Consider the following 16,688-nt stretch of genomic DNA (forward strand, 5'->3'; position numbering starts at 1 on the left):
TCTTCCTTTAAGTCCTGAAAAGGTTTGCAGACCAGTTCGAATAAAATTCGATGAACAGTTCTTTTATTGTTCGAATTTACGTCCAATTTTGAATTAAATTCTCAAATATAGGGGTGAAAAATTACTTGCATATATTAATATTACATATCGTTAGAAAGGGTAAAGTTTTCCGCCTTCTACGCAATTTGTTTCAATGCTCTTACTTCATTACGGCGGGAGTTATTTGCCTTTTTAGCTCGAATTTTTTTACGCTTAGCTGAAATTTAGGCACTACTTTCTTCATTAAATAAATCGATAAAAAGTGAAGGAATTGTCCCACAGCTTTTTTTTTTTTTTTTTTTGACGCCATTGGAAAAAGAGACCTTTTTTACTCCAGATCTAACTCGACCTATGGTCGAAAAAATAAGCTTTTATCTCGATAGGAAAAAAAGTTACAAGCCTTTTAAAATCAAATTTAAGAAATCTCCATTCCATTCAAATTGTGAACCATTTTCTTTCGCATTTTAATTCCTTAAACTTATTTTATTTTGTGTGTCCATGGTTACGCATTTTAAATCCATCTTTCTGGATTTAATTTCTTAAAAGTATTTCGTCTGTCGTCATTGTTTGGAAGGGAAAATCATAATGTTTATTTATTTATTTTTTTTTTTTTTGTTATTTATTTTTTACGCCTGATTGTTGAATATACGTCACTTGACACAATTTTTATTTTCAAGGTAGACCGGGCAACGCAGCTAGTATATGCTAAATAAAATTCAATCATTCAAATTTCTAAGTTTATATTATTTTATTAAAAATTTAATCAAAAATTTTGTAATGACAAAGTTTTGCAGGATACAGAAATAATTTTGAAGTAATTCATTATATATATTTACCTTACTTTATGTATTTTACAATGTAATACTATGTGAATAACGATTAATGTTCAAATTTTAAGTTTAATACTAGCTGCGTGCCCGGCGTTGCACGGGCTACCTAAAAAATGTAAGAGCAGTCCAGTTGATGCTTTTGTAGTACACTGACACTAGTTTCTAACGCGTTAAGGAATAAATAAATGCGCGTAAAGCAAGGTTTGCAAAACACCAGTAAAACATATTTTTGCCAAAACACCTCATCAACGTTAATAATCGTTATCAATGATACAAGTTATGAGTACATTTTCAGTCAGCACAAAAGGGGAAAATATATGCATTATCAACTATAATCTTTACTCACGTTAAACTGAATTACATCTGATAGACTATATCGGAAATATTTATGCACAATAACAATCCGCTTTTTACATAAAATAGTCTACTACCCGGCGTTGCCCGGGTGTTTATTAATGCAACATACCACTCAGATAAATATTTGGATGGATTCTATCCACATGGTCGTACAAGAATTACGTTTCTTTTCAATGATTTTCTTCACGCTGTAAATTTTAATAAAAACGTTCATCCGGAAAGTTGAGTTGAAGCACTGAATAATAATTTGAATGGAGGAAAGCCTTCGAAAAATAGGGATTTGATTTTGAAATCTAAGAGTCATAATTAATAGTTTTTAATTGATATCTCCGCTAATTATTATCGGAGGATTATGTTAAATAGCCAAACATGAAGACGGGAAGATGACGAATCCATCGATACCTGGTTCGATGGTCAGTTCACTGTCGTTCGGGAGAAGAAGCTTGGACATAGATAGATAGATAGATAGATACTCAGATTTTATATGTATAAGACTAGCTGCGTGCCCGGCGTTGCACGGGCTACCTAAAAAATTTAAGAGCAGTCCAGTTGATGCTTTTGTAGTACACTGACACTAGTTTCTAACGCGTTAAGGAATAAATAAATGCGCGTAAAGCAAGGTTTGCAAAACACCAGTAAAACATATTTTTGCCAAAACACCTCATCAACGTTAATAATCGTTATCAATGATACAAGTTATGAGTACATTTTCAGTCAGCACAAAAGGGGAAAATATATGCATTATCAACTATAATCTTTACTCACGTTAAACTGAATTACATCTGATAGACTATATCGGAAATATTTATGCACAATAACAATCCGCTTTTTACATAAAATAGTCTACTACCCGGCGTTGCCCGGGTGTTTATTAATGCAACATACCACTCAGATAAATATTTGGATGGATTCTATCCACATGGTCGTACAAGAATTACATCAATCCGTTTTCCAGGTACAAACCCTCAAAGAACTCAAATAACTTGTAAATCACTCATTTACTTTACGACGTGCATGGTCCTCCTCGAAAATGAAAGTTATGTCATGTGACGCGTATTTAACAATCAGGCTTGAACAAAAAAAAAAAAAAAACAGCAAAATTTTGCTGCAGATTACGGCAAAATAATCGAAAAGTAAACAACTTAAACACCCTGATTACAGGAAAAGCCTTAAAACAAAAGCCTAATTTTATTTCTTTATATTCGAGAAAAAAAAATGGCAGCAGATCTTTCATCTCAATGATTTTCTTCACCGCTGTAAATTTTAATAAAAGCGTTCATCCGGAAAGTTGAGTTGAAGCACTGAATAATAATTTGAATGGAGGAAAGCCTTCGAAAAATAGTGATTTGATTTTGAAATCTAAGAGTCGTAATTAATAATTTTTAATTGATATCTCCGCTAATTATTATCGGAGGATTATGTTAAATAGCCAAACATGAAGACGGGAAGATGACGAATCCATCGATACCTGGTTCGATGGTCAGTTCACTGTCGTTCGGGAGAAGAAGCTTGGACATAGATAGATAGATAGATAGATACTCAGATTTTATATGTATAAGATACAAAGCTAATTAGTTGCTGTGCACTCTGCGATGGCTTTGAATCTACAGGAATAAGTTGTTGAGAGGACAAATCATGCATGTCAATTTCAATAAGTTTTTATACAATACATTACTGGTTTCCTTCACATATGTGTATGTCAAACTTACCTCAAATAATTTTTAGAGGAATAGTAACACTTTGATTTCAGTAAATTTACTATTATTTCAAAAGCAACTTACAAGTTGAGTTACGAAATCTTTGTCTTGTCAGCTCTTCTTAGTATATTATTTTTTGAAAAATTTCATAACAGGTGGTTGCTTGCTCAAGGTATTTTGGGAACAGTTTTCTGACTTCATTTTGTCCCTCCTCGTCTACCGTATCGTACATTTAATATTTATCATTGTCTAAAATGTGTATAATTATTTGTATTATTTAATTATCGACTGCACTTTCTTTTTTGTAATAACAAAGACAAAAGAAATTTTATAGAATTGTATAAACGTTTTGATGTAATATGAATGTTGTTTTTCCCACCGTTGTCTGTGACAAATATTACGTTGCATTTTAAAGTCAATAATTGTTCTTACTTATTTTTTTTTCTAATTTATTCGAAATTTTTCTCAACAAAAATATTTGCAAAAGCTGATTAATATTATTCGATTATCCGGGGAAATTATTCGAATAAGAGGGGATTTTTATCATTGGGTCTATGAAGAAACATTCGGTTCCGGGAGGTTTTATCCGTGTAGGCAGGTATTCTTTTATCTGTCACTTGTTTAAGCGGGGATGACAGTATATAGATTTATATTGTCCCCAACATAAAATCACGCCGTAAACTTTTGTGTCTTCTGTTTTTCTGTAAGGTACTAAATAATTGAATTGACTGCTCTGATATTGTTAATTCGATCCAACTTGCTGTTCTAAATAGGACTCTTAGGAGTCGTTCATGTTTTGAAATTTTTTTTACCAGACTTAACTATATTGATAATTTTGTCTTTTTAAATTTTGCAAACTTTTTAACATTTATTGTCGTGATTTAGATATTTTTAACTTGTCATTAAGTCTAGATAATTTAATATTTTAAATGTATAATTTGTTTCAATTGTTATTTTTATATTGTTTTTGCTACTATAATTGGATATTTTCTGTAGCGTGCAGTACTTTTAATAAAATAATAATTTAAAAAAAATAATAATAAATAAAACTAGATTCTTTTAAGTACTGTAACAAGGCATATTGTCGCAGTCATTTGAATGCCACTTTGAGAATTGCCGCTAAAGCAAAGCCGTTATCTTGTCGCTTTTGTTACAGAACCTTTTCTCATAATGGGGTTGTTTCCATCAGTCAAAAGTATTACTTTTAGTCACTAAAATTGAAAGCATGAGCAAAAAAAAAAAAAAAAAAAAAAAAAAAAATCATGGAGCAGAAAAAAATCTTTAATTTTCAAAACATTTAATTTTTTAATTTATTTTTTTAAATGTCCAATCTTTCAAACAAGGCGTTTTCTTTATAATGTCACAAGTGATTAACTTTGGCACGCACACTCCACTGGCATGCTGAATGCAGACGCTTGCTGGGCGGTCATTCCAAGCTCGTCAGCTTGCGAGATCGAGATTTTCGCTCACGTGATCAGTTGTGATGTAGAAATGTCGTAAAGTAGTATTCTAATCTACTCAAACTTAGCTTGCGACTAGATTCGAGTAGATTAGAATGCTACCTTGCAACATTTCTACGTCACAACCGATCAGGTGAGCGAAAATCTCGATCTCCCAAGCTGACGAGCTTGGAATGACCATCCTATCTACTGCGTTTACAGCTTATGTTAATTCAGATGCGAATTAAATATTGAGCTCTGCGCTTGCTATCAATCATATCATTAGCAGTACACGTGAGTAATGATGCAAATTAAATATTACGCACTGTGCATCAGTGAATAGCATTTCATCACTTGTGTTGTCATGTGCAGAAGCGTAAAAAATAAAACTGAACTGATAAAAATAATTTTTTAAAATATTCAACTTAGTCAAATTATTTTAAAAACCAGAAAATCGCCCGTCAAAGTATGACAAGTGAAAATTGCTTCTACATTTGAACGAAGCCATTATCTGTTTTATGATATTTTGATAGTTGAAATTTTAACCCTAACGCCAGTGGATTAACCCTAAACTCCAGCAGATAGCGTTAATTGTCTTCATTTTTTCATTCCACTGAAATGACACAGTCATACAATTAAAACAGTTAAGTTACCGGATCGAGTTCAGCCTTGTCACAATAAGGCCTTTCCCTGCATGTTAAATATTACCAAAGCATATTATCAAATTATCATGCCGTGGCGTGAGTTTCATTGTTGAAACACGCGGGTTACACGATTATCGGCTATTATTTATATGAGGATGGTCAAATCCTATGTTTTTAAGCATGCTCTTCTAGAAAGCAAATACTTTTAAAATTTTCGAAACGATCCCATTACAAATTCTTTTGTGGATGACCTTTAACCATTTCGTCTTCAACAATGATGTCACTTGTCATATTTCTTTCAGGACTCCTGGTTATAAGAACTCGCTACTGGAAGACCAAATTCTTGTGATGGCTCAGGACCGGAAGTTTGATTGGAGTTGTGCGGGAAACAGCATCATTAATACCACAATTTAAAAACCGTACGCTTTTCTTTACTGTAACTTGTCCTCTGTTGAAGCTTACAAATGAATACTTGCATAAAAAAGGAATCATTTATGTGTGGATATGGCGAAAAAACGCTTAGTTGCCCTTCAATATTAGAGACACATTTGAGGGTACATACTGAAGATAAACCGTTTTGCTGTGAATTTTGTAAAAAGTCATTTTCTCGAAATTCACATTTAAAAACACATTTGATGATACACACTAAAGAAAAACCATATTCTTGTGAGTACTGTCTAAAAGCCTTTTCTCGGAGTTCAAGTTTGCGAAGACATTTGAGGATACATACTGAAGAAAAACCGTATTCTTGCGAGTACTGTCTAAAAGCCTTTTCTCAGAATTCAAGTTTGGTAAGACATTTGAGGATACATAATAACGAAAATCCATACGCTTGTGATCTTTGTAAAAAGTCATTTGCTGAAAATTCTAGCTTAAAGCTACATATGAGGATACATATGGAAGAAAAGTCATACAGCTGCGAATTTTTTGAAAAGGACTTTTATCAAAGCTCACAGTTGAAACAACATTTGAGAATACATACTGAAGAAAAACCGTACTGTTGTGAATTTTGTAAAAAGTTATTTTCTCAAATTGCACATTTGAAAAGACATTTGAGAATACATACTGAAGAAAAACCGTACTGTTGTGAAGTTTGTAAAAAGTTATTTTCTCAAAGTGCAAATTTGAAAAGACATTTGAGGATACACACTGAAGAAAAACCGCACAGTTGCGAATTTTGTAAAAAGTCATTTTCTGAAAACTCACATTTGAAAATACATTTGAGAATACATACTGAAGAAAAACCGCACAGTTGCGAATTTTGTAAAAAGTCATTTTCTCAAAAGGCACATTTGAAAATGCATTTGAGAATACATACTGAAGAAAAACCGTACTGTTGTGAATTTTGTAAAAAGTTATTTTCTCAAATTGCACATTTGAAAAGACATTTGAGAATACATACTGAAGAAAAACCGTACTGTTGTGAAGTTTGTAAAAAGTTATTTTCTCAAAGTGCAAATTTGAAAAGACATTTGAGGATACACACTGAAGAAAAACCGCACAGTTGCGAATTTTGTAAAAAGTCATTTTCTGAAAACTCACATTTGAAAATACATTTGAGAATACATACTGAAGAAAAACCGCACAGTTGCGAATTTTGTAAAAAGTCATTTTCTCAAAAGGCACATTTGAAAATGCATTTGAGAATACATACTGAAGAAAAACCGTACTGTTGTGAATTTTGTAAAAAGTTATTTTCTCAAATTGCACATTTGAAAAGACATTTGAGAATACATACTGAAGAAAAACCGTACTGTTGTGAAGTTTGTAAAAAGTTATTTTCTCAAAGTGCAAATTTGAAAAGACATTTGAGGATACACACTGAAGAAAAACCGCACAGTTGCGAATTTTGTAAAAAGTCATTTTCTGAAAACTCACATTTGAAAATACATTTGAGAATACATACTGAAGAAAAACCACACAGTTGCGAATTTTGTAAAAAGTCATTTTCTCAAATTGCACATTTGAAAAGACATTTGAGAATACATACTGAAGAAAAACCGTACTGTTGTGAAGTTTGTAAAAAGACATTTCCTTTTAAATCAAATTTGAAAACACATCTGAGAATACACACTATTGAAAGATGAAAAAACATTTTCTTGTGAGTATTGTAAAAAGACATTTTCTCAGAGTTCAAGTTTGAAAAGGCATTTGAGGATACACACTAATGAAAAACCATATTCTTGCGAGTATAGTAAAAAGACATTTTCTCAAAGTGCAAATTTGAAAAGACATTTAACAATGCATACTAAAGAGAAGCCGTACTGTTGTGACTACTGCAAAAAGACATATTCTGATAGCTCACATTTGAAAAGACATTTAAGAACGCATACTGAAGCAAAGGCATACTGATGTGACTATTGTAAAAAGACATATTCTGATAGCTTAAATTTGAAAAGACATTTAACAATGCATACTAAAGAGAAGCTGTACTGTTGTGACTACTGTAAAAAGACATATTCTGCTAGCTCAAGTTTGAAAAGACATTTAAGAATGCATACTGAAGCGAAGGCATACTGTTGTCACTATTGTAAAAAGACATACTCTGATAGCTCAAATTTGAGAAGACATTTAAGAATACATAAAGAAACTGGATTCTTGTGAGTATCGTCAAAATGTAAATTTGGAAATACATTTGAGGGCATGCACTGAAGAAAAACCGTACTTTTACGAATTTTGTAAAACGTCATTTTCTCAAAGCACAAGTTTGAAAAGACATTTAAAGTGCATACTAAAGAGAAGCCATACTGTTGTGACTACTGTAAAAAGACATATTCTGGTAGCTCAAATTTTTAAAGACATTTAAGATTACAGATTCAATCCAGATTTATTGATTACTTGTGTTAACAGAACTGATAATCACAATTTTTTGACATTCTTAGGGGTGGGCTCCACTTAGGCAGAAAATCAACAGAAACTGAAAGCAGAAACATAAAATCTTACCTACATCCGAGTGTTTCTATTTTCTTGAAGCGTAAATGCGGCGTAATCAAGAGGTGAAAAATATTGAGTTTATTATGTTTCGGATAGGTTTTTAGTTTATCCAACAACCAATAGGAGCTCAGCGTTAGATGTAAATATATTTAGCGATGGCGTCCGCCATTTTCATGTTGCGTGAAAGAAGGTGCATTTGGTAAACGTTCATTAGAAAACATAGACTATACCGATTAATTAATGACAAAAAATCAGTTGAAAGTAGTTGAATAAACAGCAATCGGTGGAATGCTCAAAATAAGCTTATCTTCAGGCTTCCCTAGTCTACTTATCTGAAATGTGTAAACATGTCAACAATTCATATCGTGACTATAGATTTCAATAATTTCATTGAAAATTCGAAAGAGTTACGGAAATATGGTTTCTTGGCGAAATTCGAAAAAATAACGATTAATTTAGTTAGCGGATAGTTGTGCATTTAAATATTTTTGACATGGTTTTTGCTGAGTCACTTGGTGAGATGGATAATAGGTGTTTGATTTAATTCTTAAATTGTTTAGCATTTTTAATGCAGCCTGTAATAATTATTACGACGTGATTTGGTAGGGGTTATGCGTCGCTTGGCGAGATTAGAAATCTGTAAAATTGTTTGACGTAGTTTCCATGTAATGTTTTATATTTTGACTAGCTGCATTGCCCGGCTTTGCCCGGTCCACCTTGAAAACAAAAATTGGGTCAAGTGCCATATATTCAACAATTAGGATTAAATAAATAAAAAAAGAAAACATCATGCAAAATTTTCCCTCCAAACAATAACGACAGATATTAAAATACTTTTAAAAAATTAAATCCTGAAAGATGGATTTAAAATGCGTAACCATGGAAACACAAAATAAAATGAGTTTAAGGAATTAAAATGTGAAAGAAAATGGTTCACAATTTGAATGGAATCGAGATTTCTTAAACTTGATTTAAAAAGGCTTGTCACTTTTTTTCCTTTCGAGATAAAAGCTTATTTTCTCGACCAAAGGTCGAGTTAGATCTGGAGTAAAAAATGTTGCTTTTTCCAATGGCGTCAAAAAGAAAGCTGTGGGACAATTCCTTCACTTTTCACTGATTTATTTAATGAAGGAAGTAATGCCTAACTTTTAGCTAAGCCTAAAAAATTTCGAGCTAAAAACGCAAATAACTCCCGCCGTAATAAAGTTAGAGCATTGAAACGAATTGCGTAGAACGCGGAAAATTCCACCCTTTCTAACGATATGTAATATTAATATGTGCAAGCAATTTTCCACCGTTATATTTGAGAATTTAATTGAAAATTGGACGTAAATTGGTATAAAAATAGAACTATTCATTCAATTGTTTTCAAACTGGTCTGCAAACCTTTTTAGGACTTAAAGGAACTAACTGAAAATTTCAGCGCAATCGGCCGGGTAGTTCTCGAGTTTTGCGAGTTCGAACACACAGACGCTTTTTGGGGACTTCATTTTATACTATGTAGAGATAAAACTTTTAATGCCTCATTTCTTGCTGGATTATGGTAACATAACCGCGAGGCGAAGTAAGATATAAATAATAATAGAATGGGTGGATCATTTTACAATTTGATAAATTTTTAATGTCAGTTAATGACTTGTGTGATTTTTTACTTTTGACAAATATTATAAATTTTAACTAAACTCTTAGTGGCGTCATTATTATTATTATTTTTTTTTATTTTTTAAAGAATTAGTACACATCAGTGGAATTTTTTAGGGTGGTCGAGGCACCATTATTTTTCAAAACTCGTCACTACCACGGCATGCATCCAAATTTATTAGAGCCAGAGTCATTGCAAAATGTCATTAAAATGTTCAAATTCTGTCATAAATAAGTGCAGTAAAAATAATTAATTTTCAGCAAAATGATCATCAGCATTCGTTGTATTTTTTGAGAAACATCCACCAAACACCCAGGCAAATTTTCTTTTGCACTCTCAATTCAAACAAACTTTTTTTTTTTTTTTTAACAGCATACAATGTTTTTTTTTTTTTTTTTTTTGAGCAGTCAAGAGATGCTTATTATCTTATGTGACCAAAGTTGATGTTGCTCTGATTTTTTAGATGTCCATGGCAACGGTCGTTTTTATTATTTATTTAGGGAGCAAAATTTTCGTTGTCGTAGTTGCAAATTGCCTGTGATTTGATTTTATTCATATTTCTTTAAGGGTCAACTTCACATTTAAGGTTTTTGTACAAAATTACGTTTTTTCAGGCAAAAAAAAAAAAAAAAAACACCTATATAGTGGAACTTAAACAACAAAACTTCATCTAAATACTAGATTTCCATATTGCTAGTTCCCATCTACGCCGTGGACTTGGGTTCGATTCCCGAGTTGGGGCACACTCGACTCAGCCTTTCATCACTTCAGTGTGTCTATGAAATGAGTACCAAGCATGCTTAGGAACTAAACGCTGGGGGCTCCGCGTTCGGCTGATCTTTGGTCTCGTTAACAGAGGTGAGCACAGCCTTGTTCCACATGTGTTGTTGCGTCGCTGAGTTTAGTTTGTTAATTCCCATCATTTAAGATGGATTAGAAATAAAAATACGAAATATTATCCGCTATAAATAATCTTTATGATAAGTGTACTGGTGGATATCGGCCATAAAATCTTTGTCTTTATTACCGCACCCTAGTCACCAGTCATAATATGACAGGTGCAAATTGCTTGGCCATTTCCCTTGGCCGCGATTCCCAAAAAAGTCGAAACTCAAATGATTTTTATTTTTTCATTAATTTATTTATTAAACCTAAACAGTACAAAATATGGTGTTTTATTCAATACTGAGTCAAATTTCACGCAAGTTACTGAATGGAAAATTTATTGTCAATTTATCGTAAGCTTCCTGGAAAAATCTGTTAAAATTAAAACTAAAAATCCGTTAAGTAAAACAGACCAATGGTTTTCATTGAAAGTTTCACCGCAACATAAAATAACACACCAACTAAATTAAACAACGATGACTAAGTCAAATTTCACGCAAGTTACTGAATGGGAAATTTATTGTCAATTTATCGTAAGCTTCCTGGAAAAATCTGTTAAAATTAAAACTAAAAATCCGTTAAATAAAACAGACCAATGGTTTTCATTGAAAGTTTCACCGCAACATAAAATAACACACCAACTAAATTAAACAACGATGACTAAGTCAAATTTCACGCAAGTTACTGAATGGGAAATTTATTGTCAATTTATCGTAAGCTTCCTGGAAAAATCTGTTAAAATTAAAACTAAAAATCCGTAAAATAAAACAGACCAATGGTTTTCATTGAAAGTTTCACCATAACATAAAATAACACACCAACTAAATTAAACAACGATGAGAGCTCCGTTATTTATTGCCAACCTTGCCAAGAGACCACTCCCACTTTATCTTGTAACGCAATTGCATTATTTCTAGTGATGCTTTATTATGTGATTTTTACCAACGCACGTTCATTTACAAAATCCACGCCCAACTAAAAATGAATCCCATAATACTTTGTATTACCCCTATTGGAAAAAAATCCTAAAACCAGTATCCAAATGATACCGGACCCAGTATGATTTGTACCGGAAAAAAGAAAATCATACCGGAAATTTAAATTCCGGTATGAAATCTTACTGGAAATTTTGAAACCGGTATCAATTTATACTGGAAATTTCAAAACCAGTATGAATTTAATCTGGATTTTTTTATACCGGTTTTCAAACATACTGGAAATTTTGAAACCGGTATCAATTTATACTGGAAATTTTGAAACCAGTATCAATTTAATCTGGATTTTTTATACCGGTTTTTAAGCATACTGGAAATTTTGAAACCGGTATCAATTTATACTGGAAATTTTGAAACCAGTATCAATTTAATCTGGATTTTTTAATGCCGGTTTTTAACATACTGGAAATTTTGAAACCAGTATTAATTTAATCTGGATTATTTAATACCGGTTTTTAACATACTGGAAATTTTGAAACCAGTATCAATTTAGTCTGGATTTTTTAATGCCGGTTTTTAAACATACTGGAAATTTTGAAACCAGAATCAATTTAATCTGGATTTTTAATAGTGGTTTTTAAACGTACTAGAAATTTTGAAACCTGTAACTAACCACACTGGAAATTTAAATGCCAGTATGAAATCTTACGGGGGAATTTTGAAACGAGTATCAATTTAATCTAGATTTTTTAATACCATATTACCCCGAAAAGCGAGGTTGACCAGCATGCCGGAAATTTGAATCTTTCGGCATGCCAGATAATTTAAGGTTTATTTTGCAACAAAACTAAAGTTAATTTCCCCATACAGTTCCTATCAAAAAGCATACCATTGTTACACTCGCTCACAGGTCACTAATACATTAGTCTAGTTTTATTTGTATTAAAAAAAGGTTAGTGTTTTTTATATGAATCTCATAACACTTATGACTTTCATACATTTAAGGGGACAATTAATTTGACATGCAAATCCTGCATTAGATTATTATAAGCATAAGTTTGCAATTTCATTATCTTTTGAGAAAAGTATGTAAGGGAACATTTTTGCACTAAAATTACAATCATAATATAATCTTTGTTTCCTACATTTACTGAATGCAAAAGAAATTAGTGAAAAAAACCATACAATGTTTACATACTGTAAAGACTAAGGCAGCTTAAAAACATTTCATGGTCATTAATTATACTATGTTCAGTGTCAAAATGTGTGTATATATTTTCTAAAATGCCTAACAGTTGCAAAGAGCAAGCAACTTCTGACATTCTCTAAAAGCAGTGATTTAGTAAAAAATGTTAGGATGAGTGTTTTAAGAGTCAAAAAACCAAACCCAGTGGCATGACATCTTATGAGGGCCAAGGCCTACTGTACCCATCTCACTCCTCCTGACCAAGGTCTCTTGGGAGCTAGGCAGATGTTCCTGTTAAGAGGTCAGCCTAATGCAAAACTCCCAGGGTTTAGTTCCCAAGAATGCTTCGTACTCATTTTATTGACACACTGAAGGGATGAATGGCTATATATCAATTCGGATATATATCAATGTATCGGATATTTTCCAAAATATGATGATTTTTTTTTTTTTTTTTTGAACCCTGATTAGGGCCCTCCACTCTTTCATTCCCCCAGGGCCTCCACATTTCCAAATCTGGCCCTGGATGAAAAAACTAAACTCAGATCAGTCAGAAATGCTGCTGATAGGCTAAGGTGCACAAATGCACAATGTGTACTTCAAATCGAGACAATTCCGCAAGTGTTTCCGAACACATTTATGGATTGATCATGCACTTTACTGGAGAAAAAGGGTTGACCTTAGACTGATAATTATAAAACTGAAGAAAAATATTATTGTAGCAAAAAAATTAATGATTATTATATAACTCTAATGTTTATGTCATACCTCAGATACCACTTATTTCATTCCATAGTAATATGCCTTTTAAATTTAAACGTAAACAATTTCATGTTAGATTCGTCTTCCTAATGACTATAAATAAAGCAGGGTCAAAATGATTTTATGAAAACGTATTAGCAGTAAAATCAGGTTTCACGATTCAATTTGTCACTTTACTCTGTCACTGTGGTTCAGTTCTTAACATCAATGCCATTGCAAAAGTATGTGAAATGTTTCGCTTTTCAGGTCTTCGTGATTCAATTTGTTGCTTTACTTTGTCATTGTTGTTCAGTTCTTAACTTCAATGCTTTGCAAAACTAAGTGACATGTTTTGCAATGAGAATTGTCCAATAAATTCATTTAGTCTACGTGGAATAACATAATACAGTGAAGCACAGTTTATACGTTTCCCTTTTATACGTTTTAATTAATAATACATTTTTTAAATTGGTCCCTGGAGAGTCTAATATACATTAACCTTTACCAAGTATATGTTTTTTCATTTGTACGCTTTTTTCATAGTCCCTTCAAAAATGCATAAACGGTGCTTCACTGTATATACAAAAATGTGGTTGGAAAAAAACTTCAGTTTTTACAGATTGCAGTTAGTAAAGCTTGACCACGAACAGAAGGCGGATGACCTTGAAGTGAAACATAATTTGCATCATTTGTAATTGGTAGAATCTGCCAGAAAGCACCAAATAATAAGAGGCATGGTTTCGCTAATCCTATCTTCCAAAATATTAACAAAAAACCTATTACAAATGATACAAATGACGGATGTTTTTGCATCAAAGTCATCAGTCTTCTTTTTGTGATCAAGCTCTAGCTGGGCTGTGGAGTTGGAGTGGTTTTTTGGTAAAAGAGGTTGAGTCAAAGGTTTAAAATTTCAAGAGACAGTTGGTAATTTTCTCTGAAAATTCGTAGCTCTGCCAGTATTTGAGGAATCACAGCTGGAGTCAGACTAATTTTGGGTAAAGGAATCGGAGTCTCTAAAAATCCTGGAGTGGGAGTAAGACATTTTTCCTCCGACTCTACAGCCCAAGTAAGTAGGGAGCTTAATTTTTTGTAAGTATTATGGTTAAGGGAAAACCTTTCGACAGAAACATTGGCTTTGCAAAGGAATTTTTTTAAAAGAAGAAAATCATAATACCTCACTACATACACAGTTGAAAATTTCTGGGTTTTCAGATACAAGACTTTGAATGACTTACAATGACATGTATATGACTGAAAAGTGGTTTTTTAAAATCTAAACAAATTTTATCAAAAGTTTGACTCTGTGCATTATTTATAGTTATTGGGAAGGCTAATCTAACAGGAAGTTGTTCACGTTTGAATTAAAAGGCACGTTACTATCGGATAAAATAAGTGGTATTTCGAGGATAAGTATCAATGTTATTATTAGCATTTTTTTATACATTAATATTTTTCTCCAGTTTTATTACTGTCAGTGTTAGTTCAACTCTTTTCTCCAGTAAAGTGCATGATTACACCGGAAATATGTTTGGAAACACTTACAGAACTCACTCGGTTTGCAATTCACGGTTTACGGCGTGCGTTTGCGCGCCTAATCCTATTGGCAGCATTTCTGACCGATCTGCGTTTAAATCTTTCATCTAAAGACTCCCAAGTCCACTGCTCTCTTCTTTTAAAACTATATTCAAGTGATTAAAAACACTCATTCTAAAATCAAATTCTAACGCTAGACATCAAACGCTAGAAGCGAGTCTGCAGAACGTAAACAAAGATCGTACGTAAACAAAGCGGGTTGTTGCCAACGGAGAGAGAAAAATAAAGGCTCGTTTTGCGCCACGCGTTTCCATTTGAAATTAATTTTGTATGAATCAAACCGTGGAATGGAATGTTTTACCTTTTTCTTTAGTATTGCTAATCACCGCAAGGTAGCGTATTCGAGCATTGGAGCTGCGAATAACTTTTGATTGCGCAATAGCTTTTCGGGTCAAGTAATCTACTGAAAAATCAACGCAACGTATGATGATGAAAATTGGCACAAAATTGATTTACATCCCAGCGGTTTGCATAACGAAGTTTTTTTTAAATTTGTATTCGTCCTAGATTTTCTAATATTTAATAATTTATGAATCATTTTTCACTCCTAACGATTCCGACTTAAATGAAGTCAACTCAACCTAACACAGAGCCATGCGGTCGATTTGTTTACATTGTTGCTTCATGCTTTGCACGTTTTTTTTTTTTTTTAGTTCATTCAATTCAGTATGTCTCTTTCGAAAAATTTTTATTATTTTTTTTTCTTACTATTATTTCTAACAATTTTTTGTCGTGTAATTTCTTTACTAGTGTTGCGCTGTCCTTGTTTTATTCTTTAAGGTGCTAATATAAAGTTAATTTTTTTTTTAAATATTTGTTAATTTTAAGCTTTGTTCTTTTTAATTTTTGTCTGAGTTAATTCTAGCATATTAAATAAGTCCCCGAGAACTTAACCATATTAATTTTCGTCGCTAGAAAACGGGGAAAAAAATCTTACATTTCGCTCACAAGCAATTTTTGTTACGTTCCTTTTATATTTTTTAGGTAAAGCCCTCTTTCTTTTATTTGTTTCATTCGGTTTTTTTTTCACATTTATTTATTTTTGGGGGATATTTCTACGGTGTTTTTTGTATACAGTCAAGTAAAATTTATCGCCAAACATTTTTGCATGATTTACACAAAAATAAAACCACAGTTGAGTAGCAGTAACTTTTGTACAGAAGTAACTGTACCTAAAAGAAACAAGTTAAGCAGAATAAGGCTAAAAATTCAAATGTATAGAAATAAGAAAAATTACAAATTGGTCAATGTTCAACTACAGTAGACTCGGACAAATGAATTTCTTTCGAAACGAAATGCTATTTTAATAAATTTTTGTATTTGAAATGGGGAAAAACTATTTTTAAATTCTTTATCAAATGAAAGTAGAGTGTTTTTACATGCTACGTGTAGTAACATGTGCTAAACATTATGTCGGGAAGGATGTACTGTACTCTAAATGAAAATCATTACTTGCTAAATATCTCTGTCAAAGTGACTAGTGTGAGCTAGTGTTTAACTAACTCACAGACGGAAAAGCGCTTAGACAGATTATTTATTTTGCGAATCACTTCTACAAATATTTTGCATTAGTTTCTGTCTTAATTTTCTTTTTCTGGAAAAAATTTGGATAATAGTAGTTCTACTTACTGTACACATCAGTAAGGAAAATGAGATGTGTGTTACAAAAACAAATAGAAAATATCCATGACTTAATTTATAAGTAACAGGAAATAGGACATGTTAACAAATCAGAGAACTAGCTAAAACGTGCAAAGTAAATAGAC

This window comes from Uloborus diversus, chromosome 4, assembly GCF_026930045.1.
Source record: "Uloborus diversus isolate 005 chromosome 4, Udiv.v.3.1, whole genome shotgun sequence".
NCBI classification, from domain to species: Eukaryota; Metazoa; Arthropoda; class Arachnida; order Araneae; family Uloboridae; genus Uloborus; species Uloborus diversus.